Source organism: Hyaena hyaena, unplaced genomic scaffold (assembly GCF_003009895.1).
Source record: "Hyaena hyaena isolate Hyena2069 unplaced genomic scaffold, ASM300989v1 scaffold_1362, whole genome shotgun sequence".
NCBI lineage: Eukaryota > Metazoa > Chordata > Mammalia > Carnivora > Hyaenidae > Hyaena > Hyaena hyaena.
The window spans coordinates 324,622-342,355 of record NW_024081995.1 but is presented as its reverse complement, the minus strand read 5'-3'; positions in this window follow the sequence as shown (position 1 = coordinate 342,355).

The window sequence follows — 17,734 nt, the reverse complement described above, 5'->3', positions numbered from 1 at the left end:
TGCTAATATATTTTCTTATATTTATACATCTTCTCCATTTGATTCAATATTATAATCAGATCTTGCCTTAATTTTTAATTATGGCTTCCTTTAATCCTATGAGCATGTTTATAATGGCTACTTTAAAGTCTTTTCTCATAAATTCAGCACTTGTTCTCTCTCATGGCTGTTTCAGTTGCTTTCATTTTTTTCCCTATTTATGGGTTATATTTTCCTATTTCTTCACATGACTCATAAGTTTTTCTTGGAACTGGGCATTTTAGAAAACATGTTATACCTGTTCTGAGTATAACAACCCACTCCTATCCAACCCCAGGCTTAATATTTGTTATTTGCTTGTTTATTTGTTTAGTAATGGACTAGATTATTTTAATGTCATCTCCTCTCCTCTTCACTTCAGTGTTCAGCCTCTGATGTTGTTCCCCAGGAATACACAGGTTAGGATGTGTTCTTAGCTGCCCAGATGACAGAGGCATTGATCGGACTCTCTGCCTCTTTTTCCTTGACCACATTTACTGTTAAACTCCACAAATTGCCAGCTGATCACTGTATTGCATTTGATAATGCCCTGGGGTATAAATTGCTCTACAAACTAATCCATTTGGATTTTGGCTGCTTTGAAAGAATAATTTCTGAGGTCAGTGTTGGTTTTTGTTCTGATCCTTGAATGGCTCTTCCCACCTGTATTGTTCCCTGTTCTCTTTAAACTAGTTGGCCTAAAGTTTAGGCTGTATCTTCACTCTCTTCACATTTGCCTTTTGCCACAACCTCTACTGTTCTTAAGAATGCCTTTAGACTTGAATTTCTTCACTCTAGCTTGCAAAAGAAGACAGTTCCCTAGAAATAGATGAAGACCTATCTGTTTAATGGCCTACTTCTTTCCTCAGGCAAAAGTCTCTGCACCAGGGTTCTGAGGGAAGGGAAGTGACAAGTATCTCTTCTTTTCAAGGTCACCTCCATTCTAGGAACCAAGAGCTCCAGGAGGGGAGGGCAGAAGACCGGGGGTCTCTCAGCTTGCCTCTCCTGGTGTAGAACCAGGACCTCATGAGCCAGAGAAAAAGTAATCCAGGTCTTAGTGGAGGCTACCTTCTGCATCGGAGGCTGGGCACAAGAAAGGAATTCCTTCTTCTCAATTGCATTCTCCTGGGACCTAATCTCAGCAACAAGACACTTGAGGCAGGATGAAAAATAATGACATCTTACTCTTACCAGGAAGAAAGCCCTGCCTCTGGGTTCTAGGGGTAGAAAGAGCCCTGTGTTCTTGATGACACCAGTCTGGAGGGTAATCTCCACCTCACTGAGCTGGACTGGAAGAGAGAGGGGGTAATCACAGTTTAAATACCACACACTCTCACTTTTATTACCTAATTTTCATAGATAGTTTTGAATAGATATTTCTTCATATGCCATTCACCATTAGGACGATTTCTGAAGGCTTTCATTAAAAAAAATATATAGCTTTCACCAGTTGCACTGGGGAGCATTTCCTAATACTATCATAGTGAAAGTAGATATGGTAGTCTCTTAGCCCATTTTAATATTATTGTTTTATAGGCTTTGTAGATCGGACTTCGACATGCAGAGTATTTAGGAAGCAAAATGAATACTTAACAATCCATGTAGACATATAGACAACTGAGTGAATTGATTTGGTTAATAATCACTCAATTAAATGCTGAATTAGCCTCTTTAAGAAAATTCTATTTTCCAAACTAGCCAGTTATCTTGTGAAATGTTTGGTAATATATTAAATAACATCTCAATAATATCTCATTGATCTAGTAACTATTCATCCAATAATTTCTCAATATACCTGAGTCATAGGAAATAATCCAAACTGGTCTTCAGTAGCCAAAAGAGCTGCCATAAAATTAGTGTACTAAGGGTCATAAACAATATGCCACATGCTCACTGCTGTTTTAAAAAGTCTTACCAAACGTGGTTTCCCAGTTAAAAGGTGAGAAGCACCTTAAAGGGAGTAGAAGGCAGAAGGATAGACATGATGAACAGGAAGAGATTTTAAAAACTTATTCAGTACAGATTAAAAAACAGACTGCCATCTATACACTGAAATTTTCTGAGTACAACACGGAATTAATTAAAACAGTGAGCAATTGACTTGATGCGTGATTATGGAACACTTAGCATACTCTAAGGAAATGAGGATACTTCGGAAGTATTTCCATCCCAAAGAGTTAAAGTGACACGTGTTAGTGTTTAAGGGGGTGCTTGTGTGGAAGAGTAGAAAGAGGGGCTGAGTTTCTCATTACAGTTGTGACATGAAGTGCTTCTGTGTGTAATGGAACAGTCATGGTGGGCTTATTTTGGAATATACCATTTAGTCTGTTGGATAGACACTAGATGAATATTTGTACCATGAGTGAATTAATGAATCAGTCAACTAATTAATTTTAACAAGTATTAATTAAGATATTAGGAGTTTATCAGAACTGGCTTTATGATAAACCTTGATATGACAAGGGGTATGGCACATGGAGATTACATATGCCATGGATCCAGCAGTGTTAAGTCATACATCTCGACCGTCACCAAATACTGTCACTATAAGCCTTCATATTTTCAAAAGTTTTTGACTGAATACCTTTGCTTTTGGTTTTGTTTGGTTTAGTTTTTGTTTGTTTGTTTTATTTTTTAATGTTTTTTTTTTTTTTAAATTTTTGACACAGCATGAGCAGGGGGAGGAGCAGGGAGAGAGAGAGGAGAAAGAGAGAAACTAAGCGGACTCCACATTGACAGTGCAGGGCTCGGTCTCATGAACCATGAAATCATGACCTGAACCAAAATCAAGAGTCAGATGCTTAACAGACTGAGCCACCTAGGTGCCGCGTATTTATTTTTTAAATTTTACTTATTATTTTTTAATGTTTTTATTTATTTTTGAAGGGGGAGGGCATGAGCGTGGAAGGGACAGAAAGAGAGGGAGATACAGAATTAGAGGCCAGCTCCAGACTCTGAATTGTCAGCAGAGAGCCTGATGGAACTCATGAACTGCGAGATCATGACCTGAGCAGAAGTCAGATGCTTAACTGACTGAGCCACCCAGGCGCCCCTATCTTATTTTTAATTTATATTTCACTTTGTTTTCTTTTATTTATTTACGTCAGTGTCAACATAGTTGACTTTCTTTATGAGGTCTTTTATTTTCTTTTATCTCTTTTTTTTTTCATACCAAGGAAAGATTTATCATACATTGTAACACATAGATAACAATTGAGGTTTGGGTCAACTAGATAATGCCAGTCCCTGTGGATGCAACTGCCTCTCATACAAATCTCATTTGAGTCTGAGATTTTTGAGCAAGGAGGTAGAATGCACCTGGGTTCCGTCATTAGGAATCCAAAAATGTGGAAGTAGTAAGGTAGCATTCAGTGAGAAGATGAAGGTAGAGACCAAACCAATGGTCCAAACAGCTATCCCACTCTTATTAGGCAGAGACAGCATTATGCTGGAAACAGTCCGGAAAGTGGAGAGTGCAGGGAGACTCAATGGAATAAAGAACCTGGTGTGATTTCTTGTGAAATGAAAGCCTGAGCCAAACCTCATTTCATATGTGCCTGTGGCTGCATTTAGCCTTAGCCCTAACATACATGAGGCAAGGGCAAGAATAAATAGGGAGCCTCACACATGATAGGTGTAATATTTAAAAGTAATAAATCAGGTTAACAAATTATTAAATAGCATATGTTCTGTCTTTCTACCTTGATGATCCCTAAGCTCAGACCTGAACTTAGAATTCTTGGATGTCTGGGAGTTCTACAGAAAATGATTATGTAGAGAGGGCCAGCCCACAACTCATGACCCTGACCTGGCCCCCTTTTCTCTCTCATCTCTACTTTATCCAGCACTATTAGAAGCCCCACTGTACTTGAGTGCATATAGCTCACCTCCCTCCACACTCCACACCAATAGCACCCCCTTGGCCATCCTTCAGACCTGGGGATATACAGCAGTCAGTTGTGGAATTCAGAATCCTGGACACCCTATAAAAGGCTTCTTACCTTAGCCTTACAAACTCCTCCCCCTGAGGGGAGAAGCAGGACCTGAGAGAGCTAGAGCAAGCCCTTCTAAAGCCCAGGGCAAGGCAGGGTAAGAGCTAAGGGTAGTACTGACTGTAATTGCTAATCTAGATCATATAGGAGTCCTAAATTCTTCCTGTCTTTTCAAGTGCATTACTATTCACCTAGGTTAGACATCTCAACTCTGCCCAAATTGGAGAGAAAAAAAAAAAAAAATCCTAACAAAATGGTAAGTACGTCTCCCTTTATTCTTTAAACTTGCTCCTGGGAGCATTACTAGGATTCATGGAAAACTTTAATTTCTCTTGGTTTTCTATGTATCATCTTACTGGGTTTTTTTTTTTATTATCTTATATTTTAATGAGCTATAGCTATAGACTGGTTGTTTATAAACACTCTTTAAAGGTAGAGCTGTCTTAGCATCACTGAACAAGATTTTAGAATAATAATGGTAAAATTAATAGCTGGGCTTGAAAAAAACATAGGGGGCATCAAAGAAACTATGGCTACAGACAGAATGGAAAATGAAAATAGGCATGAAGAATTAAAAAATGCGATAAATGAGATCCATAATAAATTAGAGGCCTCCAATGCACGGACTGAAGAGGCAGAAAGGAGAATAAGTGATTTAGAAGACACCATTATAGAAAAACAAGAAGCTGACAAAAAAAGAGACAAACTGATCCAGGAACAGGAAAGAAGAATTCGAGAGCTCAGCGATACGGTCAAACGCAACAATATCCGTATCATAGGAATCCCAGAAGAGGAAGAGAGAGGGAAAGGTGCTGAAGGAGTCCTGGAACAAATTATAGCAGAGAACTTCCCCGACCTGGGGAAGGAAGTAAATGTGGAAGTACAAGAGGCTCAGAGGACTCCCCTCAGACGTAACCTGAATCGATCTTCTGCACGACATATCATAGTGAAAATGGCCAAATACAAGGACAAAGAGAGAATTTTGAAAGCAGCTAGGGAGAAAAGGGCCCTAACATACAAAGGGAAACCTATCAGAGTGGTGACAGACCTATCTACTGAAACTTGGCAGGCTAGAAAGGAATGGCAGGAAATCTTCAATGTGATGAACGGTAAAAATATGCAGCCAAGAATCCTCTATCCAGCAAGCCTGTCATTCAAAATAGAAGGAGAGATAAAAACCTTTCCAAATAAACAGAAATTGAAAGAATTTGTCACCACGAAGCCAGCCCTACAAGAAATCCTGAGGGGGATGCTCTGAAGGAAAGGTTGCAAGGAACAAAGATACCAGAGACACCACCACAAACATGAACCCTACAAAAGATACAAAGACTCTAAACCCACATATTTCAATAATAACACTGAATGTAAATGGGCTGAATGCTCCAATCAAAAGACATAGGGTAGCAGAATGGATTAAAAAACAAAATCCATCAATATGCTGTCTACAAGAAACTCATTTTAGACGGGAAGATACCTTCAGATTAAAAGTAAGGGGATGGAGAAATATATATCATGCTACAGGAAATCAAAAGAAAGCCGGAGTAGCGATACTTATATCAGACAAACTGGACTTTAAATTAAAGACAATCACAAGAGATGAAGAAGGGCACTACATAATAATTACAGGGTCCATCCATCAGGAAGAACTAACAATCATAAATGTCTACGCACCGAATATGGGAGCACCTAAATATCTAAAACAATTAATCACAAACAGAAACAAGCTTATAGATAAGAATGTGCTAATAGCAGGGGACTTTAATACTCCGCTTACAGCAATGGATAGGTCAACCAGACAGAAAATCACTAAAGAAATAATGGACTTGAAAGACACATTGGACCAGATGGATCTGACGGATATATTTAGAACTTTACATCCTGAGGCCAGGGAATTTACTTTCTTCTCAAGTGCGCATGGCACATTCTCCAAGATAGATCACATACTGGGACATAAAGCAGCCCTCAATAAATATAAAAGAATAGAGATCATACCATGCACACTGTCAGATCACAATGCTTTGAAACTTGAAATCAATTACAGGAAGAAGTCTGGAAAACCGCCAAAAACATGGAGGTTAAAGAACACCCTTCTAAAGAATGAATGGGCCAATCAGGCAATTAGAGAGGAAATTAAAAAATATATGGAAACAAATGAAAATGAAAACACAACAATTCAAAATCTATGGGATGCGGCCAAGGCAGTCCTAAGAGGAAAGTACATTGCTCTCCAGGCCTATTTCAAGAGATTAGAAAAAGCACAAGTCCAAAATCTAACAGCTCACCTAAAGGAGCTAGAGGCAGAGCAACAAGAACGCCCTAAACCCAGTAGAAGAAGAGAAATAGTAAAAATTAGAGCAGAAATAAACAACATAGAGACCAAAGAAACAATTGAACAGATCAATGAAACCAAGAGTTGGTTTTTTGAAAAAGTAAACAAAATTGACAAACCTCTAGCCAGGCTTATCAAAAAGAAAAGAGAGAGCACCCAAATAGACAAAATTATGAATGAAAATGGACTTATTACAACCAACCCCTCAGAAATACAAGCAATTATCAGGGAATACTATGAAAAATTATATGCCAACAAATTGGACAACTTAGAAGAAATGGACAAATTCCTAAACACACACTCACTACCAAAATTCACACGGGAAGAAATAGAAAACCTGAACAGACCCATAACGAGTGAAGAAATCGAATCAGTGATCAAAAATCTCCCAACAAATAAGAGCCCTGGACCTGATGGTTTCCCTGGGGAATTCTACCAGACATTTAAAACAGAATTAATCCCAATTCTTCTCAAGCTATTCCAAAAAATAGAAGTCGAAGGAAAACTCCCGGACTCATTTTATGAAGCCAGCATCACTCTGATTCCCAAGCCAGACAGAGATCCAGCAAAAAAAGAGAACTATAGGCCAATATCCTTGATGAATACGGATGCAAAAATTCTCAACAAGATCCTTGCAAATCGAATCCAGCAGCATATCAAAAGAATCATCCACCAAGATCAAGTGGGATTCATTCCTGGGTTACAGGGCTGGTTCAACATTCGCAAATCAATCAATGTGATCCATCATATCAATAAAAGAAAAGATAAAAACCATATGATCCTGTCAATAGATGCAGAAAAAGCATTTGACAAAATACAGCATCCCTTCTTAATAAAGACTCTCGAGAAAGTTGGGATAGAAGGAACCTACTTAAACATCATCAAAGCCATCTATGAGAAGCCTTCAGCTAACATCATCCTCAACGGGGAAAAACTGAGAGCTTTCCCCCTGAGATCAGGAACACGACAGGGATGTCCACTCTCACCACTGTTGTTTAACATAGTGCTGGAAGTCCTAGCATCAGCCATCAGACAACAAAAGGAAATCAAAGGCATCAGAATTGGCAAAGAGGAAGTCAAACTTTCACTCTTCGCAGATGACATGATACTCTACATAGAAAACCCGACAGACTCCACCAGAAGCCTACTAGAACTGATCCAAGAATTCAGCCAAGTTGCAGGGTACAAAATCAACGTACAGAAATCGGTTGCATTTTTATACACCAATAATGAAGCAACAGAAAGAGAAATCAAGAAACTGATCCCATTCACAATTGCACAAAAAACCATAAAATACCTCGGAATAAACCTAACCAAGGATACAAGAGATCTGTATGATGAAAACTATAGAAAACTTATGAAGGAAATTGAAGAAGACACAAAGAAATGGAAAAACATTCCATGCTCATGGATAGGAAGAATAAATATAGTTAAGATGTCATTACTACCTAAAGCACTCTACACATTCAATGCAATTCCAATCAAAATTGCACCAGCATACTTCTCAAAACTAGAACAAACTATCCAAAAATTTGTATGGAACCACAAAAGACCCCGAATAGCCAAAGTAATACTGAAAAATAAAACCAAAACGGGAGGTATCACCATCCCAGACTTCAGCCTCTACTACAAAGCTGTCATCCTCAAGACAGTATGGTATTGGCACAAAAACAGACCCATAGACCAATGGAACAGAATTGAGAACTCAGAAGTGGACCCAAAAGTATACAGCCAACTGATCTTTGACAAAGCAGGAAAGAATATCCAATGGAAAAAAGACAGCCTTTTTAACAGATGGTGTTGGGAGAACTGGACAGCAACATGCAGAAGAATGAAACTAGATCATTTTCTCACACCATGCACAAAAATCAACTCAAAATGGATAAAGGACCTGAACGTGAGACAGGAAACTATCAACACCCTAGAGGAGAAAGCAGGAAACAACCTCCTTGACCTCCACCGCAGCAACTTCTTACTTGACACATCCCCAAAAGCAAGGGAATCAAGAGCAAAAATAAACTGTTGGGACCTCATCAAGATTAAAAGCTTCTGCACAGCCAAGGAAACAACCCAGAAAATTAATAGGCAACCAACGGAATGGGAAAAGATAGTTGCAAATGACATATCAGATAAAGGGTTAATATCCAGAATCTATAAGGAACTCACCAAACTACACGCCCGAAAAACAAACAACCCAGTGAAGAAATGGGCAGAAGACATGAACAGACACTTCTCCAAAGAGGACATCCAGATGGCCAACAGACACATGAAACGATGCTCAGCATCCCTCCTCATCAGGGAAATACAAATCAAAACCACACTGAGATACCACCTCACGCCAGTCAGAGTGGCTAAAATGAGCAAATCAGAGAACTCTAGATGCTGGCGAGGATGTGGAGAAACGGGCACCCTCCTACACTGTTGGTGGGAATGTAAACTGGTACAGCCCCTCTGGAAAACAGTGTGGAGGTTCCTCAGGAAACTAACAATAGAACTCCCTTATGACCCAGCAATAGCACTGCTAGGAATTTACCCAAGGGATACAGAAATGCTGAGGCATAGGAGCACATGTACCCCAATGTTCATAGCAGCACTCTCCACAATAGCTAAAACATGGAAAGAGACTAAGTGTCCATCAACGGATGAATGGATCAAGAAGATGTGGTTTATCTATACCATGGAATACTACATGGCAATGAGAAACAATGAAATCTGGCCATGTGTAGCAACATGGATGGACCTTAAGGGTGTTATGCTGAGTGAAATAAGTCAGGCAGAGAAGGACAAATATCCTATGTTTGCACATATAGGAGGATTAGGAGGAACTTGACGGAGGAACAAGGGGGAGAAGAAGGGCGGAAATGGTGGGGGAAAGGGAGAGAGGCAAACCATGAGAGACTCTTGAATGCTGACAAAAACTGAGGACTGATGGATGTGGGGGGGAGGGGGGGATGGGCATGGAGGAGGGCACTTTGGGGATGAGCACTGAGTGTTATGTGGAAACTAATTTGACAATAAACTATTTGTGAAAAAAAAAAATAAAGGTAGAGCTGTCTTACTCACCTTTTTTTGTTTTGTCTTATTGCTCCTGGCCTTACACAGTAGGCCAAATTCAAATATTTGTTGAATACTGTGGTAGCTATGAGCTAGAGATCAACAAAAAAGATAAAGGTTGCTAAAAAGCACAACAAAAACATGAGTGAGGATGTACTTCTGTATTTCCCTGTTTTTGTGGCAAGAGGGTGGCTGCTTAGAAGAATTGAAAATTCAATTATGTATTGCTTGTGAATTTCTTTTATTTATTATTATAATTATTTATTTTTGGAAGGAAGCATGCGTGGTACATTGAGCATAGTTTGGAATAGACATCAGGGTGAAGAGGACTCGTCATTACAAAAATATAACCATACACAGAGGGGTCATTCCCCAGTTAGAGCACTCTTTTGTAGAGATAGACCATGGAGGACAAGCAGGCTGAGTTGTCAGTTAGCCGGGGCCTCTGCTTTACGGCAAAGTGGGAAGGAAGGAGGTCAGGTCTCCCCGGGGCAAGCAGGGAAATAAGATCTCATTTTGAATGTCAACTCTTGTGCAGCTTAATTATTGAGTACTTTCTATGTTTCTAACACTCACAAGAGTTATGCTTTACACAATAAGCATTGCTGTTGTTCAGAAAAAAACAGCCAGCGTACAGCCCAGTTGACAAGAGCTGATTTATGAAGAAAATTGAATCTAGGCCTTAGAAGTTAAGTCAGATTTAACAAGGTCACAGAGAGATACAGGACTAGTTCAAGTGGAGAGGGTATGTTTGTTATGTGAGAGTGAGGTCTGAGGGAGTGTTTCAGGTGTTGGAGAGAACTAGTAGACCAATCTGACTATAGCAGAAGATATTGTAGATATCCATATTGTACATGGATGGAAGGGACAATATCATATCCCTTTTTTTGGGGATATGGAATCATATGAAAGTTCATGCTTTAAACTCAGGGTTCAAATTTAACATGTCTCATTCTAATACCCTGACAGATCTGGATACCCACTTTTATGTAATGATTAAACACTTAACATAGCATTTACTTCCTATGCATTTATCTGACACTGAGTCATTTACACCTAATAACAACCCCATAAGGACCTTCATAATTTCCTTTTTGCTAATGAGATAACAAAGACCCTAAATAATCAGCCTTACACATCACAGCATGCTGCTTTGCAAACAAGAACGTGTACACAGCTCTCACATTTTCCATTGCTTGCTGGTTGGTACCTGAAATCCTTCCACTTGTAGCTCAATCTTTTAAGTTCCAAGTGACTCCTCTGGGACATTGCAAATTCCACAGGGCAGAGTAGGAACAAGCTAAGTTCTTAAGTGTCATGGATCAGGGCTGAAGAAGGCATAGGTCAGCATTGAAAGCATGTTGTAGGGGTGTGGGAAGTGCTATCAAGGATAGAAAGATGAGAATGGCAGATCTAGAGCTGTGCAGACTAGCTCACCTCCTATCCGTGCTGGGGGCTGACCTGGGCACAGGAAATGGGCGTATGCTTTCAAATGCCAAAGGACCTAGTGAAAGAGGGAGTTTAGGCAATCAGCTGATTGCTGCATTTCCTAAAGCCACGAGACTTTAGGTAGAGTAGACTTGAATCAGCTAAGATTAAGGCAGCATTCTATATGATAACCAGGCAAAGGTCAATGGAAACCACAGGAAGTCATTTGATTCAAGTCCATACATCTTGAACCAGTGTGTATTTACTTCTCTTATATGGTCTGACTGTCTTCACAACTATGTAAATGGACAGAATGAAAGGATTACTCTTCAGAGGAACTCTACAGTTCTCTCTAGGCTGAAGGCTGACTGTTCAAGTAACTTTGTAGCTTTCAAACTTGCTTTAAAAACGTCCTTAACTGGCTTAGAGTAGCACTTGATTCTAATACACTATTATTAAATAGTAAATTCACAGGATCATTTAAAACGCTCCAGTTCATTTGGAAAGCCTAAGGGTTTTTTTCGGCCTGTTTTCAATTAGTCCTTAATATTTCCCCCCTTTATGTCCTCCTCTGTGCCCTGTTGTCCAGCAAAGCCTCTTTCATTGATCTTAAACATTGAAAATTCTGTCTTTGTTGTACGTAGGTCATGCCTTTCCAAACAACCCAGCAACCCCCAATGAAGGGAAACCTTGGCTTTTATGTTTCCCAAGAACATTCTAGATCTTAGATAGTGCTCCTGGCATTAGCCTATGTGTAAGATTTATATATTAAAAAAAAAAAAAATCAGAGATAAAACTTGTTATTCCATGTAGGTTTCTTGCTTGACTTCCTAGCTGCAAATCCTCTTCTAAAATGAACTCCTGAATGTTCACTTTCTCTATTCTTTATCACAAGGAACATCAATACAACAAAAGGCCCAGTGGTGCACGTACGTAAGGGCCCATATCTCCTCGTGTTTGCTCCAGTATGATGATTCCAGAGTCTCTCTTTCTGATAAAATTGTAAACTGATCCATAACCTGGACAAAGAACTACTTTTATACAAGAGAGTTCGTGCACCATTTTCTGCCTGCCCGATTCCTTCAAGCTTGCCCCAGTAATGCCACCTTGACTGAAGAATGGAAGAAGAAAAACAAGGCAAGCCTAGGAGCCTTCGCTCCATGCACACAAGCTGCCTAAAGTCTATGGATGGAGTAGCCTGTTAAATTTCCTTCTGCGGCACTGTGTGCTTATTAACCAAAAGGGCTTGTTGACTGCAGATCATGTGTCCCCAGGAATTCTGCAAAGGGAGACCAAGCTAATCATTGCCAGGGGCATCTTGGTGCAGATGGTTATATGCACAAAGTGTTTTGCTGGAACCCTATTTTTAAATGGGTTAAAAATCAATTGGCTAGCCATTATATCAGGACTGAAAGTTACCAGAAATCTGGTTCAAAAGAAATTTCCATTTTGAAGTTGAAAGGATACATATCCTGAATAGAGTTAATTGGCTTAATTGCTCACATTTGGAATAAATGCAAAATATCGTCTAAAGTTTAGCTTCGGTTTCTAGAAGTCATCCAACTGACAGCAAAGTTATCTCCTGAGCTAGGGAAGATTTGCTGTGTTTTGTACACTAAACTATTATTTTGAGTCGTAGCTGTTAAAACTACCTTGAACATCAGTTCTACCTGATGATGTCAAAAGTTTTCCCTTAACAGATACCTTGTGTCTCATATATAATCAATTGAATCTTCGAAGAAATAAATACCAGTATAATTTTTCAGAGTTTACATTTTGAATGCCTGCTTTTGGGTGACAAGGTTTTGAAAGGCTTTTTATTTCATTTAAATTTTCAATGGCAGAGCTTAGTTTTGAAGTATAGCTAACCTTATGGTGCTCTTAAAGTACTCTCTACATGGGACCCCTAAAATTTGAAACTTCATTTAATTCTCAAGAACAATAATAATTCTAAGAGGTATTATATCTTATGCTCAAAATAGGGGTCCCGCATCACAATTAAACTGGTCCTTTTCCTCTCTAAAGCAACTCAAAAAGCCTGTAACATACTCAGGTTTACTTTGACTCTCCAAGGGGGAAAGACTTTTCCCAGAATCCTTTTATGGTGGGACATTTTGAGTGACCACTTCCCCAGGAAACCTACTTTGGCACATGTTAACTTCATGTAAGTTTTTTCTTCTTCATAGGAGGAAAAATGGTGTATGAGAAAGGAAGTCAAAGGAAGATAGGCAGAATGTCAGAGGAATGCATTAGAAAGGATTAGTGAAGAGTTTGGCAAACTAACTTCACTTGTTTTATATTATTTGTGCCCCAAGCCAGTTCTGCAGTCAGGTCCAAAGAGTTATCCATGAAGGACATATCTTATCATCGGGACTCATAAGAACCGGAACTGTGGATATTCTTCACAGAGGCTCCTTCTGATTTGTAGCAGAGGAAGCAATTTGTAGTAGAGGAAGCAATGGGATGTACGCCAGATTCCATTTCCCTGCACTCATAAGCCATTTTCCCCTAGGCCTGTAAGAGCAGCTCATGAATAGCTAGGAGCCAAATTTGGACCATTTAAAATATTATTGCATTGTCCACCATAATGATAGTAATAACCTTGTAATGAGTGTGTGTAGAGCTAGCCCCAGTACAAAACCCAGAACCAGCTTCACTCCCAGCCTGTGCACAGTGAATATCGAAGAGACCTTCCATTCCCCATGAGGGGCAGTCACTGTTGAAAAAGTAGGTGATCATTTTCTTTCTGACATTCTGGCCCCTGGCCATGAATATGGAGAGCTGTTATTCTCTGAGGCTACCCATTTCCTTCTCCAAAAGCCTTTAATGCTTACGGTAAGTATGCTACCTTGTAACCCATATGACCTGAAATAATGTCAACTGTCCATTCCATAAAGTATTCCTCAAAGAAAGTCAGATTTAATACCTAATATTGATGTAAGAGCTTTGGCTAATTCCGTGAGATGTACAAATCCATCTACAGAATCTTTCTCTATAAGTACAGAGATTTGCATTCACTCATCTAAACTCTGGAGTCTGCAGTCACACCTCAGTAGCTATTTTCTTCCATTTTGAACCTCTCTTATTTTTTTAAATTGGCAAGCAGACAATTTATTGATCATTTTCATTTTATAAGAGGGATGTTGAATGGTTTTCATGAAATTAAACCCCAGCATAGAATAATATCTTAAAATATTATTCAACGATTATGGAGAGAGGAGTACCTGGGTGGCTCAGTCAGTCGAGCATCCGACTTTTGATTTTGGCTCAGGTCATTATCCCAGGATCATGGAATCAAGGCCTGTGTCAGGCTCCATGGTTGAGATTCTCTCTCTTTAGCCTCTGCCCCACCCCCCAAATATCTCTAAAACAAAAACAAAAACAAAACAAAAAAACTAAACTAAAAAAAAGTTTGGGGGAGAATGAAAATGGAAGAAAGATGGGAAGGGAGAAGTAGGATAGAAACATAAAACAATACAGTGAGAGAGGGACAGAGAACTAACTGTCCTCTTCAGAGCAAGAGCAGCTACTATTAAGCTGATGTCTGCAGATGATGCTCTCCTTTGATATGATACCTTTCAAAATAATCACATGAGGTAATAAAAGATGTGGAACAGGGGCACCTGGGTGGCTCAGTCAGTTGGGCGTCCGACTTCGACTCAGGTCATGATCTCACGGTTCGTGGTCTCGGGCCCCATGTTGGACTCTGTGCGGACCGCTCAGAACCTGGAGCCTCTTTTGGATTCTCTGTCTCCTTCTCTCTCTGACCCTCCACTGCTTGCTCTCTCTCTCTCTCTCTCAGAAATAAATAAAAACATAAAAAAATTAAAATTATATTTAAGATGTAGAACAGCTATGAACAAGTTAATTGTCTATATTTGAATTTGATAGGCAGGACTACCATGTCAAGTATCTCATGATGCTGTGTTACTGGGAATACCATCTACAGTAGTGGGGATCCTTTATCCAGTCACCAACTAATGCCAGAAAAGGGTTGAACCATTTACAGTAGAGGTTGACCAAACCATTCCATTAGTCTTTGTTTCTTTATTTTTAATTATTTTAAATTGTTGTTGGCTTTTGGTTGCAAATTTGAAGAAGTGACTGAAAAGAGATGTGGCAGATACAAAATCAATCACTTACAGATACCCTTATGTCTCCAACTTTGCTCCAGAATTCCTTGCTTGCTTAGAAATGCTCTGCACATTGGAGATGAAAATCAGGAATTGGGAGATTTGCAAAGTGTCTGTTTTCAGGTGCCTGGTATGTGACCACCCCGAACTCCTAGAACTTTCTCACCACTCAGGCTCATTAGAAAGCCATACATACCGGATTCCAGTTCTGGGGTAGTATGCCAAAGGCCTAGCTCTTAAGGTCATCTTCAGATTGCTAGTAGTCCTGAAAATGATGTTGTTTCACAGATTGAAACATGTGTGATGTTCATTCCTAATCTTCGCTGGATGATTCAGCGGTGTTAGCTGTCACTCATTTACCCTGGTTGATTGAGTTCATCCCAGCCTGCTTTGTGAAGGAAGGACATTTGGGTTACAAATGAGAGATAGACTGAGTCATCCTGCAGAGGGACTGTGTACTATGCAGATTTCCTCTTCATTCACTGCCTTGCTGATGCACAGCATTATTTCAGCTGGGAGCCGCAGTATGTGACCAGTTAGCCAATGGAAATCTGCTCTCTGGACTTCCTGGTGGTACGTTGTTACTGAAGTCCGGCCTGATAATAGGGTGTCACTCAGTGTAACAACACGATACGCCCAGAGTGAAAGAGAAGGTTCTAAAGTAATACACAGCTTCCGTCTGCTCCAAACATTTTATTTATTCACAAGCTTCAGCAGTGTCCCAAACAGTAAACGATGGACTGAATGGATACAAATCAAAAGATTTTTTCAGAGGACAGATTTTTTTCACCTTTTTCCCTTAGAAAGAATAGTATGAGGCTGACACTCAGTATTTTTTTTTAACATGGCATGCTGACTTCCCAGTGCTTTTGTGGATCTTGTTTGTCCTCCTGGATGCTTTAGGAAGTTACCTCTTTCAGCTCACCTAGAGTTAATCTCGTTAATAAAAGAATGACTTTACAGAAAAGAGTTTCTAAAATTATACTCTAACTCAGAACTGAAAGAGCTGGCTTTTTCAGCCCGAGGATAAATTTCTTAAGCATTAAGCTTACTTTATCAAACATTACACCTGACATTCTCTCATAAATTTTGCATATATTTTAACTTATTTTAATAGAGTGTGGGCTTGGTTTATAATATTCTCACGCAGGTACTAAAGTTGAGTCCTCTCAATCATATATTAGTTGTAGGAGTGCTTAACCCTTACAAAATATCACTGGACTTAAAATAACATCAGCTAAGATTTCTTTGGAGTATGTTTACTTTTTTGCTTATTTATCATGCACTTTGTGGGTATCGGAACCAGTCATGCAGCTGTTGTGTTACTTTTATGAGACTGAAGATATATTTTGACAAAGTTGCTCTTGGAAACACTTTTTAAATACCTCATGTGTCACATTCCCCAGTGTAATCAACATCACAATCCGGTGAGATTGGTTTCAGACGGTTTCAGAAGACAGCAGAGTACATTGCTTATAAGGATCATGGACGTTCAAGTTGGGGTGGAACTGTGGCAGATGTCACTTTGTGAAGACACAGAGAGCAATGTGATTGGAGAGAGCAGTCTTCAACCAGGGTTCAGTGAGAAAGCTTGAGCTTGACGTGATTAGCCTCTTCCATCCAAATGGCTGGTTTGTTCAGAAAGACAAAAGGCAGAGAGTAAGATATTTGTATAGTGGTTCTGTTTAAAGGATATCTAACAGGGCCTACAGTGAGTTTATGGTTAGTTTGGTGCTTGTCGGTAAACAGAATTCAAGAGGATTAAGAATAATACCAGCATATTGAGAACGTTGCATTGCCTCACAAAGAGCTGACACCAAAGAGCTCCAAATCTGTGTCCCATAAGCATGTAACCTTATTAAAAACCATATTAATAAGAACACTACTGAACACTAAGTATGTGTCAGGCATGATCCTAAAGGATTTACATTTATTATTTCATTTCATTTTCACAACAAAATATGGGATAGGGTCAGGATTAGGGAGAGGTTAGTGCAAAAAATGTAGGCAATAACAAAGAATTTAGTAATCAGGATAAAACATATAATGATATATTTAAAAAATAAAAATTATGCAAAAAATTCATGGTGAAAAAATATAATTTATTGTATTTATTTTTTAATGTTTGTTTATTTTTTGAGAGAGAGAGAGTGATTGTTGGGGGGGGGGGGCGGGCACCGCGGACAGAGAGAGGGAGTATACGGAATCCAAAGCAGGTTCCAGGCTTTGAGCTGTCAGCACAGAGCCCGATACGGGGCTGGAACCTATGAACTGTGAGATCATGAGCTGAGCTGAAGTCAGTCACTTAACCACCTGAGCCACCCAGGGACCCCTCAAAATTTTAAATAAAGACAGACTATTGTTTATTGTCTTATGACCCTGCATTATTGTGCAATGGAAACAGTAATTTCCAATCAGGTGGAGGTTCTGGGCCCTTGGGACCATTGTGTCCTCTTCTTGGTTGGGCTTATGAAGATTGACAGTAATGAGTTAACAGACTGGACAACATGGAGCTATCATCAGACCTTTTTGATTGTAGAACTTTTATTAACTTTTGTTTTTCCACTTGGTTAAAATATAAGAGGATATTATATATATATATATATACACACACATATATATGTACATATAAGTGTATATAAGGGCACACACCTTTCCTTCTCTTTGCAGAGTCAAATATGATTTGTCATAGCACTGGAGATAAGTGTTCTCATTTTCTTCTTTTTAAAATAAAGACTGAGGGGGCACCTGGGTGGCTCAGTCAGTTAAGCGTCTGATTT